General features: G+C 48.5%; 1 protein-coding gene across 6 annotated transcripts in view; it reads right to left on the minus strand.

The window, feature by feature from the left end:
* The window catches only part of LOC119450459 (sulfotransferase 1C2), a 233,226-nt gene that overhangs the window by 100,935 nt on the left and 105,473 nt on the right, over positions 1–26,818 (minus strand). For 3 of the 6 annotated variants that reach the window (XM_049665891.1, XM_049665889.1, XM_049665890.1), the window contains exon 2: positions 11,493–11,647. The gene's annotated coding sequence lies outside the window, so the exon portion shown is untranslated. The remainder of the gene's footprint in view (positions 1–11,492; positions 11,648–26,818) is intronic. The other 3 variants (XM_049665888.1, XM_049665892.1, XM_049665887.1) reach the window with 1 other exon arrangement.

The following is a 26,818-nucleotide window of genomic DNA, read 5'->3' on the forward strand; positions in this document are numbered from 1 at the left end:
TCGATTTTCAAGCACATTCGAACATATCTCACGCACGTATCTCGAGAACTTTAACTATGGCCTCCACAATTGCTGTTTGCTCCACAATAACTTGCGCTCGATTCTATGCTTCACTTAATATCTACCGTTCACTGCCCGTTGCACCCGTTGAAACCGCGGGCAGAAGAGCACCACTCTGATCACTGAAGAAGCACGGCAACAATGCATTGCCAAATAATTGTTACGATATCACCACCGAGGGCAAATTCTAGCCCAAAGGGGCCTCTTGGACCAGGCGCAGAGTTTAGCCAGGATCAATGGTGTCCTGGAATAAAGACCCACCCACCCGCTCCCTTTCACCCAACCCCTTCCCTTATTCCCCCTTTCCCCTCCCTCGATAAATGATAAAGGTTTTCCATCCATCGATCTAGCGCGTACACGCCAACCTTCACTTACGATCACAAGTGCGTGAAACGTTAGCCGCTTTTTCTTTCGCCGAAACGTCAACATCTTAAGATTTCCACAGTGCTCTCGAAACGACGAAAAATACAAAGAAAAAAGACCTTTCCCAGCAACTTCGTGGATACCGGTTACTCCAATGACCACCGGCGACTTCCGAACCGACGCACGGCTCCCTTCATAGGTGAATTGTCCTGGGTAAGGATCCCGCACCATGCAGGTGCTTTGAAACCCTGTGGGCACGACAAAACCCAGCAAAAGAGGGTCTAAGCAGCTACCGTGGTAGGAATATTGCATGTGCCATCCCAAAGCAACTATTAGGGGGGGGGGGGGTCTCGGACTGGGAAGAAACATTACTTTCCTGGTAGTGAGGTCCCATAAAGCCCGAGCAGAAAGCATGGAGTGCGCTTGTGCGTATTTCACCGGTAGGTATCCCGTGGCAACTCTACGATGCCTTGATGTCCCCCTCGGCCACCGACGCAGTGGAGGAGAGGAGGTGCGCATTGAGGAAGGAGAGGATGGTCGTATCGCTCGCCTACGCACTCTGGCATGCCAACAGCGTTCAAAGACGCGCTACAACACCCGCCATTAGCACGTTTCTCACGCTAAAGGTGACCTTTTGTGGCTGTGGACGCCACTCCGCAAGCGCAATTTGTGTCAGAAGTTCTTGGCCCGCTATTCCGCTTCGTTCGTCATTCCTTACCGCCAGAGCGACGTTACATATGTAAAATCGAACCCGCGACCTCCCGCAGTCGAGGCGGGCACTTTACCACTGGGCCACGACGGCGGCAGGTCGCAGGTTCGATTCTCGCTGCCGCCGGGCACCCACCGGTGCCCGGCGAGTAGTTCGGCCGAGCTTACCTCTGTGCACGTACGTACCAGCCGACGTCTCCAGGGACTCCAGCCACAGCACGGTCTGCTACCCGAACGAAGTAGAATGACGAACCAACCACCTCCTGCCGCTACTGCAGCATCGCACGTGGTCGTTAATCAGATCCGGGCGCCGAATCATTTCCACCGGAGTGCTTCAGAGGACGCTGACGACTGGCTTGACCATTTTGACCGGGTCGCCAACGTCAACGACTGGACCCACGAGCGTAAGCTTCGCTACTTGTACTTTGCTCTTGAAGATTCCGCTAAAATATGGTTTGAGAACCACGAGGCGACACTGATGTCATGGGAAGAATTTCGTCGGCAGTTCCTCAATGCCTTCGCCAGGGCGGACAGGAAGGAGAGGGCGGAGTTAGCAATGGAGTCGAGAATTCAAGGCCCGAATGAGCGAGTGACGGCGTACGTAGACGACATGAATCGCCTCTTAAGACGTGCGGACCCCTCTATGACAAGCAAAAAAGGTGCGCCACCTAATGCGCGGCGTCAAAGAGGAAATCTTTGCTGGCCTCATTCGAAATCCGCCGACGACAGTGGCAGAGTTCCACGACGAAGCCACCACCATGAAAAAGGCCCTTCAACAGCGGGCCAGGCAATACAACCGCGACGCCGTGATTTCAAGGGAGCTCTCTGCCGTTACCCTCAGCAACGACGTTGGCGCCTTGCGAGAACTCATCAGGGCTGTCATCAAGGAGGAACTGCAGAAGATGCAGACGACCGCTGCCTCTGTGGGACAACTTTCCATTGCGGAAATGGTGCGCGCCGAGGTCCGACAGGCCGTCCATGTTCCTGAACAGTACGAGGCACCACAGCAGAGACTGCGTCCTGAAATGAGTTAAGCAGAAGCAGTACGCAGAAGCAGTACGCCGTCCACCACCCTCAAGTGCGTATAGCATGGTACCCCCCGCTCAGCAATTGGACGTTAGCTTCAGGCCTCGCAGCACACCACACATCGCCAAAGCAAGAACTAGGAAGAGCGACGTCTGGCGCACCGCAGACTACAAGCCCCTTTGTTACCATTGTGGCGAAGCCGGGAACATCTACAGACTGTGTTCTTATCGTCAAGTGGGGCTCCAAGGATTCGCCCCAAATGCACGTCGTCCACGACCGTTTCGTCGCGAATCGTCGCAATGGTGATCAACGATGGCACGAGCCCCGTTCGTCGTCTCCTGCTCGTTACAGGTCACCATCACCAAGCCAAGCCTTCTCTCGCGGCGCTCTCAGACGCCACTCGCCTAGCCCGGCGGCTCGGGAAAACTGAGTTCAGCGACCTCCGGAGGTGAGGCCGCTGACGTCGACTGTGCGCAAGACCCTCCACTTCGACGAAAACGACAAAAACAGAACGATGCAGACGCACAGACGCATTCAAACACCGTACGAGAGGTAATAACGTCGAACATTCCCGTCACCGTAGACGACGAAGAAATAACAGCGTTAATCGACACTGGAGTGGACACCTCAGTTATGAGCATGGACCTTGCCTGCAAACTGAAGAAAGTTTCCACCGAGTGGACTGGGTCGCAGATTCGCACTGCAGGAGGCCATCTGCTAACCCCGGTAGGAAAATGCACAGCGCGAGTGAGCATTCGTGGATTTACGTACCTCGGAGATTTCGTAATCCTCCCAAGCTGTTCGAGGGACCTAATTCTGGGAATGGACTTTCTGCAGGCTAATGGAGCCGTGATAAACTTACAAAAGTCGCTGGTAACGTTTTCAACGGCGCAGGCCTTAGCAGGGAGCATCACTGACGACACGTATGTCAACGCCTTGAGGATTGTCGACGAGAACATCACAGTGCCGCCAAGGAGCAGCGTATTGACCCTCGTAACCTGCGACGCATTCGACGACTATGAGGGTATTGCCGAGGCAAATATTCCGCTGTTGCTCGAAAGACACATCTGCATCGCCCGGGGCCTTGTTCGAATACAGAATAAATGCTCGCACGTTTTGTTGACAAACTTCAGCCATGAGCATCAGCACGTCCCTCAAGGTACAGCTGTGGCCTTTATGAACGACATTGCTGACTTCTGCGACGTCGGCACGTTACAAGTGACTTCACCGGATGCAACAACTCACGCCAGCCTGAGTACCCGCGTCCACATTAATGCAGACTTAGCAGATGTACAGAAGGATCAGCTACTGGGCCTAGTGACAGAATTCTCTGGCTGTTTTTCCACAGAATCTAAAGTCCAGCGCACCTCCATTACGCAACACCGGATAGTTACAGAGGAGTCGGCGCGGCCTGTTCGTCAGCACCCGTACCGCCTGTCACCTATGGAGCGGGAGGCGATTAAGCATCAAGTTGAAGAAATGCTCAATGATGACGTCATCCAGCCATCGACAAGCCCGTGGGCGTCGCCTGTCGTACTAGTAAAGAAGAAAGACAACATGCTTCGCTTCTGCGCTGACTACTGACGGCTTAATCGAGTCACCAAACGCGACGTTTATCCCCTGCCACGAATCGATGACGCTTTGGCCCGTCTGCGTCATGCTGAGTTCTTTACTTCGTTAGACCTAAAGTCAGGGTACTGGCAAATGGAAGTGGACGAGCGTGACCGTGAAAAAACCGCCTTCGTGACTTCCAACGGGCTGTACGAATTTAAAGTCCTGCCTTTCGGTCTCTGTTCCGCTCCTGCTACGTTTCAACGAATGATGGACACTGTACTCGTCGGACTAAAGTGGCAGACGTGTGTAGTGTACCTAGACGACGTTGTTGTGTTTTCCAGCACGTTCGATGAACATCTCACCCGGCTACGAAGTGGCCTTACCGCAATACGCAAGGCAAACCTCACCATCAAGCCCGAAAAATGTTACTTTGGCTTCCGGGAACTCAAGTTTTTAGGCCACGTGGTCAGCTCCCAAGGAGTACGACCAGACCCAGAAAAGCTCGCTGCCGTTGCCGAGTTTCCTCACCCTAAAGACAAGAAGGCTGTTCAGAGGTTCCTGGGCCTCTGCGCTTACTACCGCCGTTTCTTTGAAGGCTTCTCGAGGATTGCTGAACCTCTCACGAGACTGACGCGACAAGATGTGCCCTTCGCGTGGACGGAAGATCAAGAGCAGGCCTTCACCGAATTGCGCAAACGCCTTCAATCCCCTCCAGTTCTGGCGCATTTTGATGACACCGCGGGAACTGAAATTCACACAGACGCAAGCAACGTAGGACTCGGGGCTATTCTGGTTCAATGGCAAGACGGCGGAGAACGTGTAATTGCGTACGCGAGCCGTAGTCTCACAAAAGCAGAAGCTAATTATTAAACCACCGAAAAAGAATGTTTAGCAGTCGTGTGGGCCATCAGCAAGTTCTGACCTTACTTATACGGCCGGCCATTTCGAGCGATCAGTGACCACCATTCGCTCTGCTGGCTTGCCAATCTACGAGAGCCGTCAGGTCGCCTCGCTCGTTGGAGCCTCCGCCTCCAGGAATACGACATGACCGTTGTCTACAGATCGGTCCGTAAGCATAGCGACGCTGACTGCTTGTCGCGTTCTCCTATTCCCTTGACATCCTCCGACTTGGAGCTAGATTTGCCGTTTCTTGGTGTCGTCGACGTGGTGCGCATGGGTGACTACCAACGTGCCGACTCTGAACTGCTTCCAGTCGTCCGATATCTCGAGGGAGCTGACGTTGTTGTCCCACGCCCACTTTCACGAGGATTGACATCGTACTGCCTGCGGAACGATGTTCTGTACAAGAAAAATTTCGAGAACCGCCAAGAAACGTTCCTTCTCGTCGTTCCGATGGCGCTGCGCGAAGAAGTTTTACAGGCGTGTCATGACGATCCCTGTGCCGGCCACTTAGGCTTCGCGAGGACATTTGCGCGCATACGGCAGAAATACTATTGGCCACACCTATTTTCGTCGGTTCAGTGCTATGTGCGAACGTGCCGTGACTGCCAGAGGCGTAAAGTCCCACCCGTCAAGCCTGCCGGCCACCTTCAGCCTTTGGATCCGCCTCCGGCGCCGTTCCAGCAAGTGGGAATGGACCTTCTTGGTCCGTTCCTCACGTCTTCCTTGCAAAACAAGGGGATAATTGTGGCAACCGATTATTTAACTCGCTACGCAGAGACAAAAGCTGTGCCGCGGGGAACTGCTGCTGAAGTCGCCAGCTTCTTCGTCCACAACATCGTACTTCGTCACGGTGCACCCGCTGTGCTCATTACTGATCGCAGGTGCAGCGTTTACAGCGGAGTTGTTGCAACAAGTCGTCACGCTGACGCATACTGACCACCGAAGGACCACAGCCTATCATCCCCAGACTAACAGCTTAACAGAGCGCCTGAACAGAACATTGGCCGACATGCTATCCATGTACATTGATGGGGAACACAAGACATGGGATGAAATTTGCCATACGTGACGTTTGCTTACAATGCCGCTGTGTAGGAGACCACCGAGTTTACACCATTCGAGCTCGTTTACGGACGTCGCGTTACAACCCCCTTAGACGCCATGCTCCCGGAAGACCACGGAACCACAAGGAATGACACCACTGAAGAGTTCATCGAGAAAGCAGAGGAAGCTCGCCAGCTTGCTCGGTATCGCATCCGCACCCAGCAGAGTACCGACGTCTGCCGTTACAACTGGACCCGACGGAACGTCCAGTACTCACCAGGCGACCGCGTGTGGGTGTGGACACCTATCCGACACCGCGGGCTCTCGGAGAAATTGTTGCGCCGCTATTTCGGCCCCTTCGAAGTTGTACGCCGCCTCAGTGATGTGAACTATGAGGTGGTGCCTCAAAGCTCTGATCCTAGTTCGAACCGACGCCATCCCCGTGCTGAAGTCGTCCACGTAGTACGGATGAAGCCGTACTACGCGCGGGAGGGATAAGCAACCCTCACAAACCGCTTCAGAATTGTGTACATTCCTGTATGTTTTTTTTCTTTCCATGTTGGCACTCTTGCCCATATTGCTCGCCCCATGCCCTTGAAGCGACCGGGTCGGTCGCTTTGAGAGGGGAGCAATGACGCGAAATAAGTTGGCACGTGGTGACACTGGCCCCTTGAGGCGAGAACGACGAAGTTCGTGGTTGCGCGCGCGCTCTCCGAGGTCCAGCCATTATTAAAGGCTGACGTGTTTTTTTGCCTATCTGTTGCTGGTCAACTATTCTAGCTGTACTAGCTGGGTGACAATATCTCGTCTCACAAGTACTGGTCACTTCTCAAGCAAGACACAGTTGACTCACATCGCGCGCCTCAAGCCTAACCACCATTCATCCTCGGATTGACTTACCCGGTGGGCATGGTCTGCGAACGGGGAAATGAAATGTGCTAACGGAAGGTAGGGGAAGAGGAAGTCACACTGTACTGCAAGCGTCTCTGTAGAGGGTTTACCTTGAGCTATCATCTCCCATCTTGTAAACAAACACAACCCATCGTCACAATATTCTTGATATTCTTGAGTGCTTGCGTTGGTTGTTTTTGTCATTGTGACTAAACATTATAAGATGGGGTTTGGTTATAGATACGCACATGAGTGATCACTTTCATATGAGCTTTAACTGCGTGTGGAGCTGTATCTGATCATTTTTTTCTACCTCTTCTTTCCATGTTCGCTGCTGTAATCAAAACAGTTTCTAAACAGAGACAGCTTACCTTGCCGACAGAATGCTTGTATGTTCTCCCGATCTTTTTTTCCTTCACCGCGGTTCGTTACTCCCTTATTTCTTCTTTTTCCGGCCAGAGAAACGCACTTCAGGCAGACCCTACTCCCCTTCTCTTAAATAAACGTTTGTCTCTGGCCGCAAAAAAAAAAAAAAAAAGAGTGCAGCTTGTACCAGTGGTGCAAGGCGGAAGAAAGAAGCTGGAGGTCGACCAAGGTTTACGAAGTTTTGCTAAGTTTTGCTATGTATTACGATGCTATGCGAAGGTTTTATCGAGTATGGCTATTTATTGCTAGGTTATGCTAAGATTTTACCGAGTTTTTGCTATGTATTGCTATTTTATGGCTAAGATTTTAACGAAGTTTTGCTATGTAATGCTATGTTATGCCAAGAATTTCGCAAACCTTCATATCTCCGGCGTCGTTTTTGGCGGGGAACGCTTCGCGCAACACTTGCTCGACGAAATTGCGCTTCTCAAGGTCTCGAACCGAGTTCAGAGTAGACAGGTTGACGTCAAACCACAGCCGATCGCAGACGCGGCAGCCGTGATCAAACTCGACGTTCAAGAACTCTTGCTGAAATAAGCCGTTCGCGCCACCCATGGACTTATAGGTTTGACGCTGGAAGTTACGCATGACACGGTTGCCAGGATCACTTTCTCAGCGCTTGCGACCACTCAGACAAGAGCGTTCCCTGCAAAGGGCGAGGTACTCGGGATCTTCCGTTCTTCGCTGTCGCTTTGACGAAGACTCACCAGCACCGTATTGCGGGTTTGACCGCAGCCGTTGCATTCGTTCACGAGCAGCGGTGCGACGGGCTTCCTATCGAGCATCTTCTTCCTCGGGGGTTACGTACTTATTCGGCCGACCCATGTTCTTAGGCGACGCAAACGATGTGCTCGGCGCAGAGACACTAGGAAATGTGCCGCCGTCACGGCGTCACGGAGCTTTATGCGAAGGCCGCGAACAAAGCGGCGTGCAGTGACGTCACGGCTTTTTTTTTTCTCCGCCTTCACGGCTGTGGAAGCTTGGTGATGCACGGGAAGCAGCGGTGTAGCGTGGTGCGGCTGGGCGCAGACATGCCAGGTGGTTGCTAGGCGACGCATAGTGACGTCAGAGCTAGGCGCAGCGCGAGCCAAGCGGAGCTGTGACCAGTGGTTTCTAGGCAACGCATTGACAGCATAGCTCGGCGGAGGTTCGGCGGACGATTTGTAGCCGAACCTCAGCCTTAATCAACTACGCTGTTAATAGATTAGATAAAAGGAGGATGCGCTGTATTTTTACATCAAACAAGAGAAAGGTTCACAGATAGATCGAGGCTTGAAATGATTAACAGAGGTTCAACAAAGAATGTCGCCAGAGCCAAAGTTTTCTTCGTCAGTGTAGAGGAGTTGCTTTCTTATTAAGGGCAGCAACTATGGCTTCCATGACGAAGATAACATGGGCTCCAGCTACATTCCTTATTTAATCACTCTTAATCAGAGCCCGAATTCACAAGTCCTTGTGCTTTCCTTAGTGCTCTTGGCCATTGGTCAACTACTTGCCCTAATAATATGTCCAACATAGGCCAAGTTGAAGTTTTGTCTTACGAGCAATTCTAGCGTGTGAACGTTTTGTGAATACAGGCCCAGATATCTTGTAATTATACTTTCCCTTTGAGTAAATTCCTATTATCAACCGCATTGCGTGACAGATCGAAGGAACAAAAACGCCGGAAAAAAGCGGAAATTATGAACAAAATAGTAAAAATCACCAGCCATTCCCCTGTCGAGAAAATGGGGGTAAGCAAAGCTTGTCGTGTGACCTTCGTGGTGATTTTCCTGTTTTCTATTTCTATATCTCTCTCTTTCTCTCTCTTCCTTTATCTCTCCTTGTTTCTTTCTTTCTTCCTCTCTTTCTGTATACCTTCCTTTCTCTCTCTCTCTGACCTTAGTGTTGATTTACTTTCTCTTTCTCTTTCTGTCTCACTCTCTATCTTTCTATCTCTATTTCTTTCTTTCTCCCTCTTTCTTTCTTTCTTACTCTCTCATTCTGACCTATGTATTGATTTTCTATATTTCTCTGTCTCTCTTTCTCTCGGTCTTCCTTTCTCTTTATTTCTTTCTATCTCTCTCTCTATCTCTCTTTCCTGGTTTGTGTGACCTTCGTGGTGATTTTCTATATTTCTATCTCTCTTTCTCACATTCTCTTTCTCTCGGTCTTTTTTTCTGTCTTTATTTCTTTCTCTCTCGCTTTCTTTTTTGTCCCTGGTATGTGCCATTGAGCTGGGACCCTTTCTGCATAATCGCTAGGATCGGCCCACCTTTCAGCGTGACACCGCCGCCACCACCACCACCGGCGACACTTGTGAGCCTACTAAGCTTCGCTTAAAAGATCTGGCTAGCGAGTGTTCGTGTTGTTCTGTCCATACAGGCCTCTTTCAAGTAGATACTTGTAAAAAAAAAACACTGAAGAATCAGCACATAAGTTCTCTATCGCTTGTTTTGAGTGCACACAAACTGTGCCACAGGCAAAATATTCTCAAGGAATGGCCTCTAGCTGAAAAGTGGGATACTCGGGGCCTTGCGAATAGGCACGCACGTGTGTTTTGCATTACCGGTGACCTCGCGAAAATGCGCACACAAAGGTAACCACGTACAGTGAATAGCTTTCGAAAGGCTGCCTGGAAATTTCAGTGACAAAAAGAATTAAATTTAATTTCCTGTATGTGAGTAATTTTTTATGCGTTTAAGGTACCACAATATACGATGCCATGACCCGTCGAGGCCATGGTGGTTAGGAAAAGTAACCACTATCTTTATTGCGATAGCAATTATACGTACACTTCAACCGTATTTCTGCCGTCGCCGTCGCCGTGACGTTACGTATAAAGTCCAAGCGCGATAAAATAGTCGCCGCGCGCGGGGGACGCGCGCTATCACTGAGAGCGAACGCACGGCGGAAAGCAAACGCGAGCGTCGCGCGAAAGGCCGTGGGGGTATGGGAAGGAGGGAGGCGGGGCGACGCAGTACTGCGGCACCAAATGCGTATCTTGCAACCGGGCGCAAGGAGAACTGGTCACTCAATCTCCCACGCGAAAAGAAGAAAGCGGGAAGCCAGCGCGGGAGGGAGGGGTGGCGGGCAGCTTCTACTCTGCCCGGCTGTGGCGGTCGCCCACACCGTCTCTTATCTCCACACGGCTCTGAACTTTGTTTGCGCTGTGCATTCCCCGCTCAGTTTCCGTTGAAGCGATAGACCGCACTAGTCGTTGTCTGCCGTCATTCAGTGTGACCTATTCAGGTTTGCTTGTGCGCGCTGATACCACGCTTAGTTAATTCAGTTAGAAAGCGAATGTGTCCAAGTTTATGCAGCCGATAAAACTACTATCCCTACTCCGAATAGCTCTCTAGTAAATTGCTATCGCAATTGATGCTTCGCCTTTCGGGCGAAACTGCGACATTCTTTTCATAAGTGTTCGTTGTTGCCCAACGGTAGCTTTCTTTCAAAGCAACGATTCTGGGCAAATAAGGCTCCGTTTAAAACTGCACTCATATTGCTGGTCCGCCCTGACATTTGGGGTAGTGACCTTTTTTTTTGTGCGCCAGCTTGACCAACCGCGATAGAGCCTCTCGTGCAAAGTATCGTGCGCACGAGAGTCTGAAAAAAAAAAGGTCTTCGAGAACTACCTGAGGATGTGCGAAGTTCCACAGGAAGCTGAGGTGACTATACCCTCATGATCGTCATCAGCTTGTATTACGTCAAAGCTCCATGATTTATATCAAGTTATGCTAAAATGTTTGAGGAAAACAAAATGTAGGAGCTGATTAGTTGGGAAGCCACATTCAGTAGAATATATATACTATCAACCAAAAAAGTTTACAGGCCACGGGATCTCAGAAAACGCTAAATATCCGAGCTGCCTTAAACGTAGCCAGCAAAACCGTACATCATAAGATTGTTTGCATATACCAGTAGAGGCTGAAAATGGGAATACCAGGCTGCGTTTTGAGACTGTTGAGATACTCAGGTTTTTGTCAGATCCCTTGGTCCATAAACGTTATTGGTTGATCGTACATTTACTTTGTGACACTTATTCTGTTTTTATCGCTTGCACTACCTCAACACAAGTAGGATTTACTTGTTGTCTATGGCAAAAAAAAAATGTCAAGGCGTTTAAAATACTGAAACTGAGTTTCTGGTCTGTAGTTTGCGCAGAAAAAAATGCCCGAAATGTTAGGAATTCTGTATGTATAGAAAAGTGGGATATACATACAAGATGTGATTTTTCGGTGTTTCTACTCTATTTTCAGAGAGGAAATATTCCATTGAACAATTCCAGCAGAACTTTTTTTATGATGAGAATTCCACTTGATTCGCATTTATTTACCTCCTATTGTGCATTTCGGAGACGTGATTTAGGACATTAAGTGTTTTGTTTAGAGTACTGACAAGACAAGAAAATAATGTGGGCTGATAATGTGCCTTTGTGCACAAATGGTTAAAGTTCGAGCATTTTCTGTTAAAAATTGCAGGGCCTCCTTAAGCCATGACGTCACAAAAGAAATAGAGGCGATATCGTGACTTACCTCGTGAAAAGTTGACTAAACGATGTCTCGCTCTGATTAAAGACCTCAGGAGCACGGGCTTGAGTGCTAAGTCGCAGTTGGTTCCGTCACACGTAGGAATTGAAGGCAATGAAAAATAGGATGCGCTTTCCTCAAAACTGGAAGTGCCGAAGAACCTGCAGCACACAAAAGACAAAATTACCGACTCTTTACAGACGCTCCGCAAAACTGAAGCGCCCGCATCTCTCACAATGGTGTTGGCGCTCACAGAGCAACAGCGAAGGATACAGAGAGGTGAAGGAGCGTGGACTTCAGTGGTGAGCTCTACAGCTTAAGCGTCGTACGTGCTTCCTTTCGCGCTCCACAGTGGTGACCCAGGACTAAAGCATGGCCGAATTTAACGACAATGCTACATAGCAAGTCCTCGCCGTGTCAAGCCCGACAAGCCCGTCAACCGCGTCAAGCCCTCGCCTCCCCGATATCACAGAGGTCCGGTTTCAGCTGTCATTCATTTGGCCGCAGAATCCCAGGTGTGGTTTCTACAGGCCGAAGTGCAATTCCACCTGCATCGGGTCACTTCGCAGACGACGCAGTACTACAATGTGATCTCGTCACTATCGCCGGAAATAGTCAACAACCTCATTGACGTCCTCGCCCAGCCTTTAGGTGAAAACGCGTATGAGCGCCTGAAGGAAAAGATCCTGACGCGTACCGTATTTTCGGAATGCACTCGTGTGCAACAACTGACCACCTGTTCACCTGACCCGATCACTTGACCAAATGATCACCTGTCCCGAGAAAACAAAGTGCTGTTTGCGAAGGCTCACCCCCGTATTCTTAAAAACACGCCTTCACTCAACGCTTCTCCTCGACTCAGCAAAGTCGAGACGAAGGGCGTTCCTTCACTCAAGGCGCCGTTGCGTTTCATGAACGCTAATTCACATTACCTCCGCCAAGGAACGCCTTGAAAATGCGCCCTTGTTACGAGCGAAGTGCACCGACCAAGAAAAGCGTCTGATATCGAGGCTATTCTTAAATGCGCTTAGTAGAAGCCCAATTGTTTAAGACAGATATGTGTTTCCGTTACATTGGCTTCAGATAACAACGCGGCGTAATGCACAAATTTAGCTCGGCAGCGCTGCCACTGTTAGCGTTCGACTGATAGATCAAGCGGGCGCTGTGTTTGAGGTCTGGCAACGATCGTACCCCAGCTATAGTGCCTAGAATATACTTCTAGGCACTATACCCCAGCTAAGTATATTCTAGGCACTATACCCCAGCAGTTGAGCAGGGCGCATGGCTGAGAAACAAGAAGATTTGCGCGCGCATTTGTCTGCTGCTCATTGTTTCCTTGTGCTTAATTTGTGGTTCACGTTGCAGTTGTTAATCGTGGCTATTATCGATGATATTGTCCGTGTGTGTACTGTGACCAAGCCGGATTGACTTCGAAGGAGGCAACGCATGGAACGGCCGATGGGCAGCTTTGTTTAACTTCAAGACCGAGTGCTGCTGAAAGATTTCTGAAAGCAGCAACAGGACAAAAAATAAGGGTGAGTGAACAGTTTGTGCATAGAAGCACATTACGCTGTTGGGGTTTTCGTGAAGTTGCCGCCGCGCTATCAATAAAACGTGTTCGATGTATCCGAGCATGACTGGCTCCAGTTGCTCATGCTGCGAGCATTAGCACCCGAAGCATACTATTCGAGGCAAGATTGCCCGAGACGTTATTTTTTTTCTTTTTTGTTTGCATTGGAGCTTGTGGTAGATTCGGCGCGACAATCTGTTATCGATTCAGCTGTTTAAACATAAATGCACGAGGCAGCACCGGACTTCTCGGCTTTTGCTTGAATCCCTGACCATTCAGACCACTGAACACACACTTAATCGCAACGACGGCAACTTCCCCCACGTGTACACACATTGCTTACGTCACATCTTAAAGCCTACATAACCATACCATTTCCGCTTTCAACTTCTTTGTGAACAAGGCTCCCGTGCGGGAGCCGAAACGTCTTATTATATTTTTTCAACTTTCGTGGTCGGTGTCCGTTTTAATTATTGTCATGCATATTCCCGACCACACGGGTTTCCGTCCAACTCTTGACTTCAAGGCAGCACTACGCGCCTGTGTCCGATGATAATTCCAGTATCGCGTAAGAAACCTTTCAGTAGAGAAGAAGCAGTTGTAGTATGCATGTGGCAGAATGCATCTGGTTGGGTGCGTAGCTCCGGCAGTTTTAAGAAAACAATCGTTTTTCAGTCCTGTACTTTATTTTAAAAGCCGTGGTGGTTAGTCGGTTTGTTCAAATTGTAGCACATATCGTAAATGAACCAGCACTGGTGCCTGCATTTCCAGTGCTGCTTGACTTCACATATACGCTACGCAATCTTTTATTCTTCCGAAAATTCACTTGTCAGTAGTTCATTACCAGCATTAGTGTTTTTCGTCTTACCTTTTTCAATGTGCTATGTCGTAGCATCTCCTGCACGTTCCATAAACTGTGCTTTCAAGTTCACGCAACGGCCACATTTTTTTAGTTGTGCTATGTCTTTTCAATTGCTTAGCTGCACTAAACTTAGCGTGCGAACGCCAAGTGTTCATAACATTCTTGGCATTCTGCTGCAGGATGTGGACCTTGGAAAGACCAGCTGATGGAAAGAAATCAACGTCTGTGTTGCCCAGTAAGACACGTGAATGACGTGAAAGCATCAATAGATACGTGCCTGCCTGTTGGAATTGCACCATCTCGCTTCCCTGAAAGAACCTAGGTGCTGTGGAAGTACTTGACTGATCTGCCCGGCAGTTAGTCTGTGCTCATTTTTCATACTTATTAATAATATTGATGTTATGTCTGGCCACATTGACACAATGGTGAAATGCACGGCGTGTTATTTAAAACCACAAACATGAAACAGCTATGCCTTAATGTAATCAAGCTGATATTTCATTCCTCTTCAACAGTAATATATTACTGTTTTGAAGAGCTTAGTTATGATTATGATGTGCGAATTTATGAGTTGTCCATAATGTGTTACGGTTGAGACGTGAGCTTTTTACTGCCCACAATTTGTAATGCAGCACTTTAGTATTTAGTGGAATGTTGAAGCCACTCGTGCATGAGCAAGTGATACTATAATTTTAATGGTTGATCTCAGCTTTGCTGAACTCATGGTAGTAATGCGCTCTTTACTGTATTTTTCAGCAACGCCAATGTGACTGTCTGCATCACCATTTGGCCTGTTGTGGGATCCCACAAGACACGCTTTGTTCCTCGGTCAATTACTGAACTTCTGCAAGCCCCATAGAAGCCAGCTGTGATCAGCATCGAATAAAACAAATTCATTGTTCCGGCCTTCATAATTCACCTTAAGCTGAAGTTAGAACCGGAGCTGAAACAGCGTATATTCTGTAAGGATTTACCACTGCATGCCGTCGGGTGGCCACACCCGATGGTATGCTACTGTCTAGAACACTGCTAGTCTACTGTCTAGAACACGGATGGTATTTTATTCTAGAATAGCTTTGTCAGTAGTATTACTGCTTGTGTTTGTAGGATCAGAGTCCATGCTTTTTTTGCAATCCTATCAGAACACAAAAAGACGGGGATAATTTTAATTTATTGTTTCAGAGATTGACACATGGATACGGGGGCACGACACCGCTCGGCACACCATGCTGATCCACGTATCGTTCCAGGTGCTGCTATGCTGGCCCCTTGTCTTCCCGTGCACTGTAAAGGCGAAAACCTTTTCGAAGGAAAGAGCAGGTTTCGTCGTCGGGGACGGACAAGCCTTGATACAAAGAGACAATGCGTCAGCTCATCTTCAGGGTTTCATTTCTTCTTTTCGAGTCCATGCACCCCATTCCGCGTGCCACGCGCCCTCCTCCAAACCTCTTTCCCGTCGGCTTTTATGCGCAGCACAGTGTAGCAGACGACGCTACCACTATATTTGAAACAGGCGTTTCAACACAACCGGCGCGAAATGTGCTAGGGGCGCATTTCTGAAGGGTACAAACGTTGCACTGGTCGCGATAACAACACGGGAGCAGCCGCGGCGAGAGGTGAATCGGCGAAAATCTTCTAGAAAGCATTCAGTGTTAACACGTGTTACAAGCTCTAGATGAATAGCTCGTACTACGGCACAAGTAAAGATGACAACATGGCCTTTAACAACAGGTTCACCTTTCGCATATATCGGCCCCGAAAAATCCGCTCCTACTGTGTCAAACGGCTGAGCCATTTGCACGCGTTCTACAGGCAGTGCTGCCATTGAGACACAGGCGAGTTTCGCGCTGAAACGAGCACAGCATGAGCACTTCGTGATCACTTTCTCCACGCACTGCCTGGCGGCCACAATCCAGAATCTCTCCCGTAGCTCTGCCACTGCAACTGGTATTCCAGCGTGGCAAAGACACGTGTGGGCACTGTGGGCGTTCAGCTGCGTCACTCGGTGATCGCCAGGAAGCAGTCGAGGGTTCTTGACGCTAGGCTGAGTAACTGCGTTCTGTAGTCGTATTCTTATGCGTAGAAGTCCATCGTCCTCCCGAAGAAATGGGTGGAGATCTTTTATCCGCGATGATGTTTCGATGTCAGTCATGCTATTTCCGTTGAGAAAGCTTGGGTTTGGGTGTAGGAATACCAGTAAACTTCCGCTCTGGCAATTTCTTCCGTCAGTAGCACATTTTCCTTCTGACGTCTTAGTCGTCTGGAACCATCGGAAAACCTTAGGATCCAGGCGGTCACTCTAAGGATGCGAGTCCATGAGCTATATCTGCTCAAGTCGAAGAGTGCTGGGTGGGGCTCTGTTGACGCGTGTAGCACGACAGTATCGGGCGCACATTGTTCTAGCACAAGTTGTGGGCAAGTCTCTACAGTCGTAGTCGGATGAAATGCGGTCCGCATCGCTAGCCAAGTTGGCCCTCCCCACCAGAGGCCATTGGTACAGAGTGAACGCGCTGACGTTCCCCTGGAAATCAAGTCTGCAGGGTTGACCCTTCCAGAGCAGTGGTTTCATAGTGGAGGAACTGGTAGGTCTTGTATTTCAGAGACTCGATTACGGATGCACGGCTTCCACGTCGTGAAGGATCCAATCTTATGTATGCGAAACGATATCATTTTAAACAGGTCTTTCTTGAGGTTGGGGCCTTTCTCTGGATGATCATTCAAGGATGTCGCTCCGGCCGCATGCGATGACGCATCAAAAATGGCCCGTAGCTTAGTAGTCGTGGAAGACTCCTTGATGACTTCATGATTTGTCATGTAATAAGTCTTGTTCTGAACTGTGTCGTGCGAAGGTACGGGTTCTGCATGACCGTCCTTGAGATACTGCGTGACCGCCGTATCGTACTGAAGTAGAAGGTGTTCGTTCTTGAACAGTCGGCGCAGAAGGCATTGTAACGTTTTCATCGCTACCATCCGGTTGTCTTTAGGTTCGACATCAAGCGCCTTCCACCGAAGGCTTACTTTGTAGCGATCGTCGCGCTGCTTGCGCAGAAGGCATTGTAACGTTTTCATCGCTACCATCCGGTTGTCTTTAGGTTCGACATCAAGCGCCTTCCACCGAAGGCTTACTTTGTAGCGATCGTCGCGCTGCTTGACATTGTTGTTAAATTCTTTCCAAACAGTATTATCATGTTCAGACGAATCTGGCTGATCAGTTATACCCAAACTCTCAAGCTGCCAGAATTTCTGCAGTGATGTTGATAGATCGTCGAACATGCAACACGAAGTACGGAGCACACACACACTCGTCTGCGTCCGTCGATTGAGACATCTGTCGTTGCTAATTGGGCCTTGCAATACCCATCCAAGTGCCGAGCTTCTAGCAACCAGATTTTGTGGGCCTCATCCCACGTTACTTCGTCTCTTAATATTTTCCAACTCTGGTCTGCCCGGATTAGCAAACTAATTCCTGGTTCCTGTAGTGTTCCAGGATAATCAACCGCGCCAGCGAGGGGCCTACAACGACTCTTTATTATCTTTACAAAGTCGCTGTCATGCGGAATCTCCACAATATCCTCGCAAATGTGCGGGATTTCAATAGCCTCAATTTCCACAAGGGTCCCGTCAAACTGACTCTTCAGTGCAAGCTTAACTATCTTTCGTCGAGCGGTGCGGCTGGGACTTTGATGGCCAAAGACGCGTATGCATAAGGCGACTTCATCTATGACTTCGAGCTTCAGTTTGCGCGATAATTCTTGGCTAACAAAAGTACGTTGGCTGCCGCTGTCAAGAATGCCTCGTACATAGCAGCAAAGATGGCGGCACCGCATTCATGCTCTAAACGTCTAAAGTAGAATAGCAGTGTCAAATCTGCAATGGTTCTTGCTGCCTACTTGTGTAGCATGCATCGACGCGCTACTGAGAGACTGCTTTGGTTCAGGTGTAACCGTCTGTGATCTGTTCTTATAACACATAGATGAGGCATGTCTGCCAGCGCAGTGTGTGCAACTAACCTTGCTGCAGCAATCCTGGGCCCGATGCCCCTTGGTAGTGCACCGGAAACAGCTGCCGCTTGCCATGAGCAGACGCCTTTTATCGTTGTGGTCCAAGGAGGAGTCACACTCTGATGTTGCATGACACTTCTCGCAAAAGACGCACGTTTCAGTGGCACTGTTCTTACGCACTGCTGCCGATGACGGTGGTGTCTGTCGGCGACCGGATCCGGGCAGCAGGTACTGTCTGCTGGATCCCTCTAATAGACCGTGAGCTGTTCTCTCCCTGCAGTCAACCTCGACGCGAAAATACTGCAGGAGATCTTCAAGGTCTTCCTTCGCTGTTGGCCTTAAGTTCCGATCGTCATTTGCCTTAAGGCTTCTGTGTCTATGGTAATTTACCATGACGTCTTGAGGGATGGCTTTCGTTAAAACTTCGCCGAACATTGCTGCATACGACGACGCAGGAACTCCGAGACCTCTCAGTCCTCTTATATTCACCTGTACTAAATCGTACAGGTTCCGCAATCCCGTGACATGGGTCGAAGAGCTCACCGGAGTGAGGGTACGCAGGTTCTCAAGGTACTTTGCCTCGATGATCTTGGCGTTCCCGAACCGTTCCTTGAGAATCTCAATGGCATCGGCGTAACTGTTCTCGGTGGTAAGGATCCCTGCGATAGCCTCGGCTGCCGGGCCGTCCAGAAGAGAGCGGAGATACTGGAACTTCACGATGTCACTGAGACAGGAGTTCTCATGCACGTTGTGGCGGAACACGTCCCAAAACGACTGCCACTTCATCGTTGATCCATCGAATCTCAGGAGGTCCAATTTGGGCAGTCTTGGTCCAAGTGCGGCAGGGGCACTCACTTGGGGACCATTCTCGCCAGAAGGCAGCGCGCTGGGAGGTTGTATGGGCGGCGGCTCTACACGAACACCTGTACCGGTGGTCGGAGGATTAGACAGCTCCAAAATATGGCGTCGCAGCAGTCCCAGGGCACCAGCGGCCTGGTCTTCATATTCCAGTACGGAATCGTAGTCGGCTGCCACCTCATCGTCAGACATCTCGGCATGAAGCTCACCGTTGATCTTCGTGAGCTCATTCGTGCTCTTCTCGAGACGATGAAGGATAGTCCGGAGCGTTGCCAGGTTGAACTCGTTGGTTTCAATGAGGTCACTAATCTCTTTCACAAGTCGCGTCTGCTGAGCTCTTCGAGCTGCACGCATCTTCTTCAAGCGCTCCATGGTCCATCCAAGTCGAAGTCCTGCTCCCGGGTTTTCGGCACCAAATGTAAAGGCGAAAGCCTTTTCGAAGGAAAGAGCAGGCTTCGTCGTCGGGGACGGACAAGCCTTGATACAAAGAGACAATGCGTCAGCTCGTCTTCAGGGTTTCATTTCTTCTTTTCGAGTCCATGCACCCCATTCCGCGTGCCACGCGCCCTCCTCCAAAGCTCTATCTCGTCGGCTTTGATGCGCCGCACAGTGTAGCAGAAGACGCTACCACTATATTTGAAACAGGCGTTTCAACATGCACATTACCGGACCGGTTACGATTGCCGACGCCATCTACTGTCAACGAAACTGAACCCGTCGCCACCAACCAGCCCTTCTTCGCCACCTTTTCCTCTGGAAATCCGGTTCCAGCGCGCACGGAAGTGCCCGTCTGGCAACAATACCGCTCGCCTACGTCACTTGTCACAGGACCGCACCAAGCACTACTTAACAGGGAATGGGATGGCGCCTGCGTGGGGCACGACACCGCTCGGCACACCATGCTGATCCACGTATCGTTCCAGTTTTGTTACCTCGGCAACTCAAAGGATTTTCGTAGTAGTGACCGCTTTGTCATTGCGGTGTCTTGCCCCATTCACGTAAATTGGCGCGTTGTGATTTGTTTATGTAGTGACATGATTGCTTTGGAACTGCTTTTGGAGCTTATGCTGTTATTGTCAGGTAATGTCGAGTTGAATCCAGGCCCACCTGATGCTACCGACTTTGTCCCTCTGTTAGAAGCAATTCGAGCAGAAATCGTAGAAATACGAGCATTTCAAGCAAAACAAGACAAGATATTATCATCACTTCAATCACGCGTAACACGGCTGGAATGCACCAGACAAACACCCAGGCAATGATTCTTCAAATTCTCAAACAACTCAAATCCGCAACGATATTGCATCCCTAAAAACTGCAAGCATAGATACTAGTAATAGGATGCGACGAAATAACCTACTATTCTTAGGATTAGATGACTGTGTCAGTGAGTAATGGAAGGAGTCCGAAGATAAAATACTGGCATTGTGCGCAGATAACCTAAACATGTGAAATTCACCCATTTTAAGACTAAAGACAACCTTCTGTCTCATGGACGAAAATTAAAAGATACCAGCTACGCCATCAGAGAAGACTTTGAGGCTACCATGCGTGCGTCTAGATCTAAACTATTACAGTTCTCCCGAACTCAGAAATGTGCATTCAAACTCCGTTTCGATAAACTTCATATCGGTAATAAGTGTTTTTTCTATGATATCACGTCTTCTAAAGTTGAGGAATGCACACCACCAACGCGGCATGCGTACGCGCGAACCAAAAATTCTGTAAGTACACCCACGGTCCCGACCAAATGATGCCTCAAGAATACTAACTTATCAAGTTCCGCTCCCAAAAGGCTGCCTACGTTTTTGAATTTCAACATAGCATTCACTAACATACGAAGAGTAGTACTAAAGCGAGATCAGTTACACAGCTATATAAGCGACACAGAATCCGATATCATCTTGCTAACAGAAACGTGCCTGAGCTCGGACATAGACGATAACGAAGTTTTTCCGTCTACCACAAACTTCCCATTGTACCGTAACGATAGACAAGGCCGAAGAGGAGGCGGCGTTCTTATCGCTGTTAGGAAGACATTATCATCTTACCTAATATGTCACGACGGTAACCTTGAACTTTCATGGGTATGTGTCCATAACAATACGATAAAAAACGTTTTTGGCATTTGTTACAGACCACCTGATAAACAGCAAGCTTCCATTGATCTACTGTCCCAATCCTTAGCAAACATAAAACACAAGCTGCCGAATGCACCGCTTTTTCTTTTCGGAGATTTTAATTACCCCCAGATTAACCGGAGTACGCTGTCTGTATCAACAGGGACCTTTTCCACTGAAGCGAAACATTTTCTTGAAGTAACAGAAGATTTCAACCCCCAGCAGGTGATAGCATGTCCCACCAGAGGCGTTAACATACTCGACTTACTTCTTACAAGTCACCCGGACGACATTTCCGCCATTACCGCGATTCCTGGCTTCAGCGATCATTGTCTCCTGCACGTTGTTATTCGTCTCCCACTTAGTAAGAAATCATCTACCCAAAAACTAATCTCTGACTACCGGAGAGGTAACTATGAGGCTATAAACAGTGGACTAGAGTTATATTTGCAGAATTTTCAGACAACTCTCTTGTCACGCCCAGTCAACTCCAACTGGGAGCTATTCAGAAACACAATGTTAAACCTAAAGGATAAGTACATACCCACTATTGTAGCAAAATCTGATTATAACAACCCTTGGTTCACTAAACGTGTAAAATCTCTTCTCAAACGTAAAAAAAAACGTCTCTACAGAAAAGCTAATCAAAGTAATAACACTGCAGCGTGGGAAAGGTATCGCGCGTGCGTAAAACTGTATATTCAGGAGGTCAATCAAGCCAAAGTTAAATTTAACAGTCACGATGTACTGTCTATTCTCCAATCAAATCCAAATAAATTTTGGCCCATCCTCTCCACGAAAGACAGATCTAACATCATCGAACTCGTTGACCTCGATGGTGAACCTATTCCTAATGATGAATGTGCAACCGCCCTAAATAACTACTTTGCTTCTGTATTTACTGCTCCCATTCATGACCCCGACCTGCCAACACTCACTGCTACAGTGAATGCTATGCCAGACCTAGAAATTTACGCGGAGGGCATATTTAACCTAATCAATAGTCTTAAACCATCATCTTCTGCTGGCTGTGATGGTATAAGTAGTAAACTTCTGAAGAACACCTCTCATGTATCAGGTCAAATACTTTGCTTATTATTCAACCAATCGCTAGAAACTGGGACCGTTCCCGGTGACTGGAAGAAAGCTAATATCTTGCCTATCTTGAAATCAGGTGACCGCTAGAACCTTGCCAATTACCGCCCAATCTCCCTTACAAGCATCCCCTCAAGATTACTTGAACACATCATAGCCTCAAGCCTAATAAAATACCTTGAGGCAATTAATCTTTTACCCATTTCAGCATGGTTTCCGAAAGCACTTATCGTGTGATTCCCAACTCGCCGAATTCACCCACGACATTCTGCTTATCATGGACAGGAACCTGCAGATCGACGCTGTTTTCTTAGATTATTCAAAAGCTTTCGATAGGGTGCCTCACAAGCTCTTACTGCACAAACTATCTGGACTTGGAATCTGCAATAACTTACTCAGATGGATTGAACAATTCCTTTCCGGGCGCACACAATACACTTCCACAAACAATCACCGCTCACCTCTTACCGATGTGACTTCGGGCGTCCCCCAGGGTGCCTGTCTGTCGCCTTTATTATTCCTAATCTATGTGAACGACTTTCCTACTAGCATAAATTGTGAACTACAACTTTTCGCAGACGACTGCGTAGTTTACAACACCGTTAAATCCTCTGACATTGTTCTTTGCCTGCAGCGTGACCTCGATGCCATCTCGTCATGGTGCGAAAAATGGCACATGCCTCTCAACTTATCAAAATGCAAATCGATGTGTTTTACCCGAAAGCGCAGTCCCTTTCAGTCCACTTATCACATTAGCTCAGTAAACATCAGCGCCACTTCATCCAACAAGTGCCTGGGTCTTATTTTGACGTCATCAGTCTCTTGGATAACACATATCGAAACAATACGTCGCGAAGCTGCGCGCTCACTCGGGTATCTACAAAGGAATTTAAAAAAAGGCATCCCCGGAAATGAAGAAGCTGGCGTACGTGACATTTGTCCATCCACAACTCGAATTTGCTTCCGCTGTCTGGCATCCATCTCAAGATTACTTAGCCGCATCATTGGAATCCGTGCAAAACCGAGCCACCCGCTTCATCACTTCAGATTATTCACGGTACACTAGTGTCACTTCCTTGAAGCAAGCAATAGGTCTGCCAACACTCAAGTCACGCCGCATCATATCTCGTCTTTGTTTGCTGCACTCCTTCTATTACAATCCACGCTCAAGGCACCACCTTCTTAAACCACCATTGCGAACTTCCTCTCGCATAAGTCACAGCTCTGCCATAGCACGTTTACCCAGCCGCTCATCCGCCATGACCACTTCCTTCTTTCCTGATGCAATCGTTTATTGGAATGCACTCCCTGACCACTTCGTTACCTGTACTGACCGCAAAAAAATTCGTGAATACCTAACAAATCTCTGAATAACTTTCTGTTCCCAGTGTACATCGTTCATGAACCCATCACAAAGCACTCGTAATAGTCTACCCTTGTCAGCCCTTCCACCTAATGTATTTTTTTTGTTTTGTTCACGAACGTATTGCCGCGTTGCTTATTTAAATTCGTAATTTTTGTTTGATTGTTTAAAGTCATACAAAATCAGCAATCAGTTGTTTTGTACGTAACCACTTCTACACATGTTTGTATTGCCCCCCTTGTGTAATGCCTTCGGGCCTTCAAGGTGATAATAAATGAAATGAAATGAAATGGATTGACTAGAAATAATTCAGTGATACAGACTGCTTTATTAAATATGGCTTAAGAAAAGAAACCTGCATGAAAAATACAGACTTAAGCTGCAAGGTGCCTATGAAGGCAGATGTATGCAAAATGCCTTTAGTGGTGATGTTTGAGCTGTTAGAATGTCGGAAAGGAGATAGAGGTTTTAGCCAAAATAGTGTGACAACGACTACAGTGCAGCAGGACACATTAACTGGAGCTCCACTCTTCTCTGCTTGCACACCAACGCAAGCGCAGCACCCTTGAAAAGGCAGTTGCTCTGCGTGGTTGCGTTGGCAGCCTGGTTCCTGCATAAGAGAAGGGGTTGGTCATAAACATACAATGATGTTAATCCACATCAAAAGGAGCTTAGGTACTGTATTTGTTTTCTTCAGTTTACCTTTCGTAGTAAATACATTCGTTAAAGATATTCATTGTGTTCAGGAAGCCGATTTTTTTACATTGAGGACCTCGGACTGTTTTCATTCATATTTGCAAAGATACGGTTTTAAGCTAGTCTGGCGTTTGCACAACCAGGCCGACATACAGCAATCTAACACTTACATAATGCACTCATTGTGCATTATGCACTTATTCTACATAATGTGCGCAACAAATCTGTGACATATATCTGCTACCACTTGCTAGCATTTTCTGTACTAGGAGCTGGGTCAACCACTACAGCTTTTTTTATCACATTAAAGATAATGTGATGTACAAAAACTATCCTCTCTTATATTGTTATTCAGTGTTTTGTATTGAAATAAAACATTACATTCCCTCTGTATACATGCAGGTATAATTATAAAAACCATTTCATGGTTGCTCACTTCCTCGTTGGGCTTGGTTGGTCATAAGCATGATAAGCTAATTAAACTGAATAATTTTAAGCAAGGCTCACGTAATTATTCCTAACGACTTTAAATAGCAGCTACTGCACATGTCCCACGCAAAATTACAGTATACTTTTATTGCGATAGCAATTATATGGACACTTCAACCGGATTTCTGCCGTCGGCGTCGCCGTCGCCGTCGCCATCGGCGTCGCCGTGAGGTTCCGTATAGATAAAATCTTCGCCGCGCGCCGTATGCCCCAGAGGCAGCGTGCGGGGACGCGCGCTATCACAGAGAGCGAACGCACTCAATCTCCCACGCGCAATCAACAAAGCGGAAAGCCAGCGCCGGAGGGAGCAGGGGGGGGGGGGGGGGCACTTCTCTGCCAACAACCGCGCTCGTCGCTCGTCCGCACAGTCTCTTATCTCTCCCACGCGCAAGCAAGGAAGCGGGAAGCCAGCGCCGGAAGGAGCGTGGGGGAGGGGGGGCGCACTTCTACGCTGCCAACAACCGCGCTCGTCGTTCGTTCGACCGCACCGTCTCTTATCTCCACACGGCTCTGACCTTTATGCGCATTCGCCGCTCAGTTTCCGTTGAAGCGATAGACCGCGCGTACCTTCGCCCCCTGCTGCGGCGTATATATCCGCTCGCTGCCAGCGTTTTGACGGTCGTTGTCTGCAGTCATTCAGTGTGATCTATTCATGTTTGCTTGTGCGCGCTCACACCACGCTTCTTCAATCAGTTAGTAATAGTCGGGCCACATTTTCCAACGCACGCTACACATGCAATGCTGCCCGGGTCGGCAGTGCAGCGCTACAGGTGTGTCCCTTCGCACGCGCTGCCCACGGGAAGCGCTTCTCAGCAACACCACCGTTTCACACGCGCCTTCTCGTGGTCATCGAGTCTCTCTTCATGTCGGTCTACTTACGCCGCAGCACACCTGCTTACTTAATCAGCTCATGTTTACTACAATTCATATTGCTACCAAAGCCGCTCACCTTACTTCGTATGACATTGCTGTGTTGCTATCGCACTCATCGCTTTGCCCTTAGGGCGAAACTGTGACATTACAGTATACTTTTCGTTTTCCCTAGAGCAACTAACTGGATGAAATTATAGAGAAGCAGAAAAGTGAACGCAGTTGGTCGTTTATAGAGCAGCTCGCCTTGCTGTGGTGCGCTTCGCCGTCCTTGGAATAACGTGGTAAGTGATGCACTCGAGTACAAATCACTCAGGTGGGGCGAATTCCGGCGCTCGCGCAGCCAGACCCGCATCCAGCAATCGAGCACACAGGTAATACACCCCACTAATGGCGGGAATCTTCGCAGTTGTTTTCTTTTTATAGGTTCAAAGTGCGCCGCAGTTATGTATCGTGCCGCACTTCAAATGATGCTGCTTTGTATGACCACCCGCGAGAAACACGGCACTGGCACTGATAGTAGTTTCGGAGCACTCGCACGAAGAATACAGGTATGCAGGCCATCAACTGGCTCATGCACGGAATAAGACGACAGGTCACTGCACTAGCTGGCAGTCTTCTTGACAGGACGGCCGATCTGTCTCGGTGCCACAGTAGAATTACTCTGTTGCCGAAGCGCTCCAGAGGATTGCACGGGTCCGTAAAACGATGCCCTTGAATATACGCAGCATCTTTAACGGAAGAAAAGCTGTGGAGACAACTGGCGTCCATCTGAAAAAGCCGACGAGGCGAGTGACAGATCACAACGCAGCCATGTTTGGCCATTAACTGCACTCAAGGAGCGATTCAAGGTAGCTGCGAGGCTACCTTGAGATTCTCGAGAAAAAAGCTCGATCTTTCCTTCACTCAAGGCGCGTTTCGAGTGGAGGGCGATTTGTGAAACGAAAAGCCGCCCTCAAGGAGCATTTCGAGTGGAGGGTCGAGTCGAGGTGCGTTTGTGAATACGGGGGTCAGTCACTGAAAAGGGGCAAAGGTTGGTAATTCCTATGGACCGAGAATTGCCAAATAAAGGCTAGAAAGACGGGCTACAGTCAAGTCTTTCGTATCTAGCCCGAGGGCGATTTATCTGTCTTCCGGTAAATATTAGAGGATCAGGGAACTAACCCCTTCTGTTGCATTCGATAATGTCATCTTATTTTTCAACTGGGCCACTCAAATACTTTTTTATGAACCCATGCCTATCTGCAATCCACCTTATTGCATGAAGTATAAATGAACACTACGATGAAATCTACAATTTTTCAGCATTTTTTGACCACACATTTTCTCTTAACTGCATTTCTGAAACTGGGCTTTCACATACAGGTATCTCATGCTTCTGAATATTGCTATCGTCCTCATCAGAGCGGTG

Source organism: Dermacentor silvarum, chromosome 4, assembly GCF_013339745.2.
Source record: "Dermacentor silvarum isolate Dsil-2018 chromosome 4, BIME_Dsil_1.4, whole genome shotgun sequence".
Classification (NCBI taxonomy): Eukaryota; Metazoa; Arthropoda; class Arachnida; order Ixodida; family Ixodidae; genus Dermacentor; species Dermacentor silvarum.